This window comes from Artibeus jamaicensis, unplaced genomic scaffold (genome assembly GCF_021234435.1).
Source record: "Artibeus jamaicensis isolate MK-2021 breed Jamaican fruit bat unplaced genomic scaffold, CSHL_Jam_final contig_467, whole genome shotgun sequence".
NCBI classification, from domain to species: Eukaryota; Metazoa; Chordata; class Mammalia; order Chiroptera; family Phyllostomidae; genus Artibeus; species Artibeus jamaicensis.
Window position 1 is genome coordinate 10,393,331 of NW_026521845.1, and position 9,806 is coordinate 10,403,136.

At 46.2% G+C, this 9,806-nt stretch overlaps 1 long non-coding RNA gene across 1 annotated transcript; it reads left to right on the forward strand.

Moving 5' to 3' along the window:
- The first annotated feature begins 219 nt into the window (after positions 1 to 219).
- LOC128627767 (uncharacterized) lies at positions 220 to 9,245 on the forward strand. The gene is made up of 3 exons (XR_008392068.1): positions 220 to 469; positions 4,858 to 5,093; positions 9,068 to 9,245. It is a non-coding gene; the product is annotated as an uncharacterized LOC128627767 (long non-coding RNA).
- Positions 9,246 to 9,806: the final 561 nt, after the last annotated feature.

Below are 9,806 nucleotides of genomic sequence, written 5' to 3' on the forward strand. Positions count from 1 at the left end.
GGGGTGTGCGCTTCCGCCCGGGGTCGAGCGCTTTTATTCATTGTGGCTTTTAGCTAAAGAGCCTCTCATTGGATGTTGTCTCCCTCGGTCTTTATCATTTGACCAATCTTATCAATGCCTTGCTGTTGGCAGGGTCCTGGTATTTCAGAAATAATCCCTGTTAAACCAGTCGCAGGCCAGTGGGGGACAGTGTCCTGCAAGTGTCCGAGTTTGCGGAGATTAATTTCTCCTCCGTCAAGGTTAGCTTGAAATGCGCCACCTACAAATCGCCGTGGTGCTCTGCACGCCTAATACAGCGCGCGTCGCTCTGTGGTACACACTCTGACGCTGTCGACCTGCATTTGATTTTCCATTCATTCACTCATCCATCCATTCAAGAAATGTGTTGCTCGTCGTTTCTATTCCAGACAGGCGAGGCATGGAGTATAAAGCCGAGAACAAGAGAGATTACATGCTTGTTCCCATGGAGGTAAAATTCTAGAAGCAGTTGATTAATTACTCAACTATTTAACTGAAATGAACTATTTAACTGCTAATGGTAAGGAAGGAAAGAAGTACAAAGTGCTATGATAGAACATGACAAGGAAAGTTGCCTAACTTTTTTGTTTGTTTGTTTTGTTTTATTGGGAGTTGGGGGTGCACAGTTGCCAGGATCAGGTACAGCTTTTGTTGTAAATTCCTGGAAGTTGGGATGTCATTTAACGCCACTTTAGGGCCATGGCTGTCTAGCATAGGACCTGGCACATAGTGCTTAATAAATACTCGCTGAAGGAATAAGTGGAATGGGATGTGTACATACAGTAAACAGAATTACCCCTTCTTTTACAAAGCACTTTATATATTTTAAAGATTTTATTTATTTATAATTAGAGGGGAAGGAAAGAAGAGAGGGAGAGAAATATCAACGTGTGGTTGCCTCTTGTGCATCCCCCGCCAGGAACTGGCCTGCAGCCCAGGCATGTGCCCCGACTGGGAATCAAACCACGACCCTTTGGTTCGCAGGCCTGCGCTCAATCCATGAGCTACACCAGCCAGGACAGCACTTTATATTTTTTTAAGTATTTTTCTATACTGTGTCCAATTGGATAGTCACAGTGTCATCTAGAAAGTGTGTCTTATCCCAATTTTTAAAGGAAGAATTTTAAGTGAGAAGACTCTTGAAGTTCATTTAAATTATTTTTCTAAAAAGTAAAAACCAAAGAAGGAATTATTTTAATGTTAACCTTAAGCACTGTAAACACTCATATACTTGCCTAAAGAACCCTAAAGTGGCCGTCCACTTCATATGGCAGAAAATGGCGTAGAAATAAATTGAAGGTATGTGGACGAAGTCCACAGCCTTTGTGTCTGTCAGGGCTGCATGTACACAATTAGTCCTAATAATATAACAATTATAATTTAGTGCCCAGGTTCCCACTTAAGGAATTCCTATTCTTAGAGTAGAACAAATTCCACAAAATAGGATGAATAATTCCTGTATTATAGGTCACTAGGGATCCATTCTTCCCCTATAAAATAGATGCTTGCATTAGGGATGCTGTGAGGTTCGTAATGCATCTGAGACCTGTAATTTTGTACCTGAAGCTTGCAGAAAAGGCAAGCTTTCGGTGCTCCCGCTTTCCATCTCCTCCCCCCAAAATGTCATGCTTCCTCAGATCATCCAGCCCTGATGTTTAAACCCAAAAATATGACGGTAATACTGAAACAGAGTAAAATTTAAATTTAGACTCTTAAGCACTGTGGTGTAAATTGAGAACATGTGACCCTTTTGGGAAGCACACAGAGTCGTTACTTGAAAAACATTCAAGTTCCTATTCAGGTAAATGCGTTTTGTGGAAGCAACTGCCCTTGGCTGATCCAGCTGACCTTTGTTGTGTGCCAGGGTATTCATACATCTCTTGTGTGGAGGCTAGTGAATTTCATTACCGCTCAGTTTCAATGGTGAAGTTCCTGACTTCCGTCCAAGTGGTATTGAAAAGGCTCATTCATGAATGCTTTTAAGGACTTCACAGAAATTACACCCCATTCATGAACTGAACTCTTCCCCCAGGAAGTTATAAACCTCCTGGGGATGCCTCTGGAGTTCTGCTGCCACAGTTTCTGTGAAGTGTGGGAGGACGGTGTTAGATGGTGGCTGCTGCTAACTGCACAGTCCTAAGAAAGCACATTGCAGGAAATGCGCGGGCTTTACACAGCCCACCACAGACACTGCCTCTCCCTGAGCTGTGAATTCAGGAGCCGAGAAAAGCGATGAGACCAACATAATCGCAGGAGGGTCCTATTGTGAACCCTCTCAAGCGTCCATCACTGTGAGTCAGAGCACTGGTCACTGTTGCTAAGAGAAAGATGCTTACTGAGCACGGTTAGCAGCAGGTCCTTGCCAGGCTTCACCAGCAGCCTGAGGCTGAAGACCTTGAGACCCAGGATAGCAGCAAAGTGTGAAAGAGCAGCAGGACAGTCAGGAGACCCAAGGTCTGTCGCAGAGAGGCTGCTAATGTACTCACATGAACTTGTGCAATTCACACGTCACCTTCCTGGACCTTATTGTCTTGATCTAGAAAATGGAGAAACAGAACTCTAAAGTCCATCTCTGGAATGCGCAGGTTTGGGTAAGAAACTGGGAAGGGAAGGGTCCGGGAGTTGGAGTGGCTCCAGCGGGGTGGTCCGTGTAGGTATCCCAGCAAGCAGCCTGGGTGGCCAGGAGTGAGCGTGAAGCCTTAAGCATCTCGAAGTGGAGAGAAGGACAGCAGTGGGACTCGGAAGCCTTGCATCATAACTGGACTGCAGGTCATCCTGGAAGTCTGCGTTGAAATGTGAACAGGAGCAAGGTCTATGAACAACTAGTTGTACTCGACAAACATCCACGGAGGGTGGATAACATTTGTCTTATCACACTAAAGGCACCATGCAGAGCACAGTGGAGAGGTAAGAGCCAGCCTACCAGAGACTCACTACTACACGAGGGAACCAGGCAGACTCAAAGGACTAACAAACGCAGAGTGTTATGAGGCAGCTTCATGGTAGAAATCAGGGAGACCCTAGTTTTGATTGCTCACCTTGTGCTAAAGAAAGGGGCTCATTGGGAAGAGGTACGAAAGGCAATGAACAGATTAGCTCCAGGTTATAAAGACCCTCAAAATCTGAATTTTAGTCTGTGTATAAGGTACAGCCAAATGAAGGGTCTTGTGTTTTGTTTTGTTTTGTTTTGTTTTGTTTTGTTTTGTGAGGGGAGCTGGGTCATGATGGGGAAGCACCGCGTGGCCCGGCTGGAGGCAGAAGGACACTCCAGGTTCTCATCCCAACATTCTCAACGGGAGGCAATGGCAATGAAAGGGCACTGCCGCCCCGGAAGCTGAGGCAGTGGACGGCTGACATATGATTACGTGTGGATGGGGGGAGGGAAGACAAGACCCAAGGTGGCATCCAAGTTTTGTACCTAAAAAACTGGAGCGATGGCCATGCCACGTCAGAACCAACATGAAGAACACAAGAGGAGGAGTGGACTCGGGGACAAACAGGAATAAGATGAATTCAGTATGAATTCAGAAGAGCTAGATTTTTTAAATGTTTTTTTATAAAAAGAGTTTAGAAATCTGGAATGAAGGAGGCCAGGCTCCTGATGGTGCCCCTGCAGAGGTTACGTTGAAGGGCGGGGATGGAAATGACACTGGTCCCCTGGAGGAAAAGAAGGGCTGGCCTCACCGATGAGCTGGGAGGACTGGCTTGGATTTTGTGTGTCTGTGTTTGGTGTGGATGGGGGAGGAGGCGCTAGTAAAGGGGATTGAAAGGAAGCAGTCGAAGGACTAAACCACATATAGAAGGACAGTGTCCCGGAGGTCAAGGGAGGGAGCAGAAAATGTCGTGAACAGGTGAAGCTATTGTGTTGACGTCGACGGAGAACTGACAGGCAGTGAAGGCTAGTCAGGTGACTGCACCTACTACGTAGCAGGTAGGAAGTCTCAGGTGATGACCCGGCCTGCAGCTCAGCCAAACTGTTTCCTTGGCAGACACTCTGTAACTACTCCGCAGAAGAGGTTATTTTTCAAACAGCCACAGAGGCTAGCTATGACCAGCTTTGCCTTTCACTCTGCCTAAAGGAGAAACATTTTAGCGAGGAGCAGCAGAGTTTTATTTCTACCAACTAGAAAGACAAGTTCACTAAGTATCAAGTGTTTTCATGAATATAAGAAAGTATATTTTCCAATATATATATTGGGCCAAAATCTCTGTAATCCAGACTCTCACAACCACTTGCCTGGGCTGTTTGTTTGTTTGTTTGTTTGTTTAATTTTAGGGCCCTGATTCTTCTTGCTTCTGATTCTGGTGTCCTTCCACTTCAATTACCCTCCACATGGTTGCCTTCCCGAGACATCAGTCCAATCGTGTCACTTAGTAAATCTACCAATAACACCATAATCTTTAGTTTGTTCATTTACTAACTATTTTCTGGCTGCTCATTTAGGTGCTGGGAGTGGCCAGAGCCCCTATGAGCATAAGTATAAATAAGACCCAGGGCTGGGGGGGGGGCAGTGGGTTGCCAAGACGCAAGCATGTAAAACCAGCAGAGGCAAATATGCAGCCTCCGGGTTCAGATGAGGCGTTTTGGAGGTGGTGTTTGGACTGAGTCTTCAAAGTGGAATCGATTTTAGCTGGATGATGATGGTAGAAGGGAGAGGGGAGAAGGTTACCCGGCAAAAGAAACGACATCATGCCCTGGCTCGGTGGGTTGTTTGGTTGGAGTGCTGTTCCGGGCACCAAAAAGTTGCGGGTTCTGTCCCCGGTCAGGGCGCATACAGGAGGCAGCCGATTGCTGTTTCTGTCTGACATCACTGCTTCTCTCCCTCTCTCTCAAATCAGTAAACATGTTCTGGATGAGGATTATTTAAAACAAAACAACAACAGCATCTCACGATGCTTGAGAGCAGCAGTAACTCGAGTGCACAGAGACACACAAGGTGCTGGTTCTAGAATGGGAAGCAGGATGCTGTGTTTGGGGTGAGTCCGAAGAGGTGGCCTGAAAGAGCGTGAACTTCCTCACATTTCATTTCCTCCAGAAACTGAGGACCCATCAGCCCTTCTTCACTTGCCTAAAGGTGAGAAAAATCTCCTTGTTGTTCGTTTTCTTCATGCACACCATTTCCCACAGCTTCCTTGCAGTCAGAGGGTCACAGGGAGGGGACAAGGTTTTGAGGGTTGGGAGTGATCCTGTGTTAACATGACCCAGCTCCACTCGACACACTTGCCAGCTTCCAGGAGCAACTAGACTAGTGCTGAACGCTGGCTTCCTGTTCCTCCCGGGCCCACACGCTGGCAGATGCACCCTAGTCCAGGCACCTCCCAGCTGCGTCCAGAGGACACGCCCTCCCCCTAGCTCTCTGATTCCTCTTCCTATGTGAACTGGCATGAGGCAGTCAAGTCTTTCACACTGGTTGATTTGGCTTCTTTCCAGTAGTTCATAGTCAGCGATAATTATCCTGCTGGCAACCACTGACTTGATTATATTTGACACTGGCCTTTTTGATTCATTTTTACCAATACGGTCCTTTCCACTGTCCTAATTAGTAAAACCCTTTGTTTGTGGCCATACTCTATTCTTTTCTCTTTTGCCCAGATAGGCACCTGGAAGTTTTGACCATTCAGGACCATAGAGGTATGCTCAGAACATCTCTAAAGTAGTTAATTACCGAGCATCCGCTATGTGCCTCTTCTCTACCCAGAAGCCTTTGAAATTCTTCCAAACCCAGCTCCAATGATCACCTCCTTGGTGAGGGACCTGACTTCCCCAGGTAGAACTGGTCACCGTGGACCCCCATAGCTTTTTGCTGTGTAGCTATTTTAAAACTTAGCACCTTGATTGTGTTGTATCCACATTTTTGTCTCCCCCACTAGGTGGGGATGTCCTCAAGGGCAGGGATGTGACCTGGTTCTTTTTGTGACAACCCTGCATCCTTTTAGTCAGTCATTCATGTAATGCATTTTCTTAAAAGCCTCGTAGGTACCGAGAACAAAACACATACATGTCTCATACCAATACACAAAAGAAACACACACCTGCACTAATATGTATAAACTCCGACGACAGACCCAAGATAAACAGGCACCATAACTCCGTTTGCAAAGTGCACTGGTAGGAGCGGCACCAGGGAGCACGTACAAAGGGCTCCTCACGTTGGGGATCGGGGGGGGCCCTCATGTTGGGGATCGGGGGGCCCCTCACTGCATCACCTGAGCTGAGAGCAGAAGGACTGAGCAGGTGTTTGTCAGATATAAACCTGATGGAGGCTGTGAAGCAGTTTTGCTATTATCACCAAATGCTCGAAGGGTGACGATTTATACAGAAAAGGAGCAAAAACAAGAAATGTTTATTATTTAGTTTGTGCTGTACACAGCTCTAGGAGTCCCACGCACCAAGTGCCTTTCTTCGCCTTTGAGATCAGGAAATGATTGGCCAGCCTTCGTTGAACCAGAAAACCGACTCTGACTCTGTGGTGTGTATAATAATTGGCCATTAAAAAATTACGGTCATTAATGATGGTGTGAGATCGATAGAGAGTTTGTATGGAAATGAGCCACCCACATTTATTTTTTTTAAATAAGTGTAATCTCATCTTACATTTCATTAACTAATGTAGCCACATACTATTAATCCTTAGGTGGTCATCGGTATTCTGTTTTCACTTATCTGCTCTGCCCTCCTACCCTCCTCCCCCCATCACAACGATGTCTTTGCTCACTAACTATCCACTCATCGTGTGCAGTCTTGGGAAAGCCAAGCCTTTCTGGCTCAATCAGTTCCCTGAAAACACATACCTTTTGGAGAACAGATTTTTGGGTAAGGTATTACATGCAGCTCTGTAGACCTGGCAAAATCCATTTTGAGATTATGTTTTCCTAAAGAAATTAATGCTCAAACATGCTGAGATGTTAAGCAATGAATAAAACAAGGGAATAAATAATTCACTGATGTATTAATAAATATTTCAGGGCTGAGTGGAGCCCTGGTTAATGCACGTTAATATCTTAGTGAAACTCTTCAAATGCTTTATACATCACAACTTCAACTATGTAGCCTATATACGCAACTATATAGATGTGTAGATAAAATATTTAACAAAAGTCAGTAACAAATATGAAAAGAACACCTTAAGTATGTTTTAATAAATGAACTCATTAATAGTGTAAAAGATTCGAAGGCAAACATATGTATTTATCATACCTTCCATCTGATTTCACTGTACTTGTTACTCACTTAAAACAGATTGCCAAGGTGCATTCTGAACACAAGCATTAAGATCATTGCCATTTTACTAAACTCATAGTCTCTCTTTATGTTGCAAAATATCCTCAAGGTCCATCCACTTGTTGCAAATGGCTGTATTTCATGTTTTCTTGTGGCTGAGTACTATTCCATTGTGTATATACCACATCTTCTTTCTCTAGTTGTCAAAGGATACATCCTTTGTTTCCATAAGTTGCCCACTGTGAATAATAATTCTTCCTTTAAATGATGAGACCTCTAGTGTGTCCAAAGTTATTTCATTTCCAACACATGCTCCACCTGTCTTTGATAAACGTGCTGACTCAGTTCAGTCCGAGCCGTTCACTTACTCATGCAACCCTGCCTTCGTTAAACACTCACTCAGAAACCTCTCTGTGCGAAGCATGGACCCAACACCAGCTTCCACCCTCTCTCTTGGGTCTCCTTATCCGTGGGCACCACACATTCAGAATGGGTGCCACAGACTAGGCTGGAGAGAGGGTCTTAAGGAAGCGACTTCATTCACGTAGTCGTCACTGACAGACGGCAGGGCCTGCTGTTCTGGGGATGCAGCACTTCATAGGCAGCAAGCCATCTAGGACACACGCCGACTCACTCCTCAGCTCTCCCAGGAGGCTCACTCAGATGCATGGCTAGAAAAGGCCGAGCTCCTGAAGTATGGCGATCACAAACACACATTTTCCCTGTTATACCCCCCACATTTCTACTAAAACCATAATTACCCCCAGTTTGTAACCACAGACCTCCAGAAATCCAGCTATTATCAGCTATTCCAAACCCTCCCCTCTCTCATCTGCAGACTGTGGTCTGTGAGGGCAAGAATTCTGTATTTTATTCATCTTTGCATCCCAAGAGCACAGAATGGGGCAGCCATTTAAATAGCGTGTTACAATTTTTAAATTAACTCTCACAAAAATTTGCTTATTGTTGCCTGTGGACTACCTACCCTACACATAATCCACCTGGGCCTGCTGGTGCTCTCAAAACTCAGCTTCCTACTCATTCCCTTGGGAAGACCATCTCGGACACCAAAGGCAGGCTCTGGGCCCCCTGGATGAGCTCAGAGAACACCCTAGACTCCCACTGTATGGCACTTATGTCCCGGTATTGTTTGTGTTCTCTATTAGAATAGAAAACCTGGGAGGGCTGGGCCTGTAAATTCTCTTACCCTCAGTTGTGCTGTAGCTAGGACACAGTAGATGCTCAATAAACATTTCTGGAATAAATGAGTTTTGACCAGTAGCATTTGGGACACTAACCTCTTTTCATCGTCTCTTGTCCACAGAGCCATTTAACACTCTCCCACAAGTGGGTTGGTTCCCCCCCCCCCATCCATTTTCTATTTCTACTGGATGGACGGACACATGGTGTTCTGATGAATGCATGTCGGGGTGGCTACAGTGTTTCCATGCTGAGGGAGTTCTCCATTTTTGCAATTCTCTGGGGCTTGGATCGACAAAGCAGTGGTGGTTTTCTGCTCCCAAAACTTTGCCGTTTAACCTTGTTCCATGGGAACGCGCCTGTCCAGCTCTGTGGAGGAAGCTGTTACTCTTTTTCGAAACTGGGATACTCGGAAGTACTCGCTCAACTTTAAATGAACCACTAGAGGGGGCAGCAACACACTCCGCGGCTGCACCCGCACCGCACCTGCAGGACTTTCGAGCTCCAAGGATCTCAGAAGTCTCCTGGGCCCGGGTGCTTTATAAACACTCTCAGAGATGAAGGGACTGGCCTCCGGCTATGGAGTTGGTCAGTGACAAAACCCAGCTCTCTTGCTTTTTCTTCCAGAACCCTTCGGGACAGCACTCGGTCCCCTGCCTTCCTGTTCTTGGAGGGTCCTAGCTGGGTCCGCTGATATGGATCAGGTTTGACAAGACAGATTCACGTGCTAAGAGTTCCTCAGTCCACCAGTGTCGTCACCCAAGTTTGTTTATTGGTGGTCCGTATCGATGCAACGGCCCGGAGGGAGGAGGAGCATGAGGTAACTACAGCTACACTGAATTCCGGCACCTATGGAAAACAGGGCATAGTGGGCAGCACTCGGTCTAGCTACAGCCTTCTGGTTATAGAATCGAACTTTTCTATCACCCCTTAGTCCTATGCGTGTCCTTCCTCTCCTTCCCCATCACGGGAGCACCAACCAGTAACACCAGTCTGGCTAATCACAGCTTCCGGCTCCTCCCAGACACAGAGCAGGTTCAGCAGAAGGTATGAGACCCAGCTGGTCGATCGGGTTCCTGCCCTGGAATTTCTGAGTGGGAAATTGGAGGGACAGCTGTCTTGTCTCGGGGCTCACGGTGCCAGAAGGAGGGGATGTTAAATGACTGTGGTCATCTCTCCACCCAAACAGAGAAGGCATTCCTGGAAAGGAGGGGAGTTACACAACCAGAGAGAAAAGCCAGGTGGAGCATGGAATCCATCCCAGCCCTTCGGCCTGGCTCCTGTGGTTTCTCATACCCCTGGAGCTGCCCAGCTGTTATTCCAGTTCTGTGAGCCTACCAGTTCCTTTGTGTTATTTTCTTTGAAG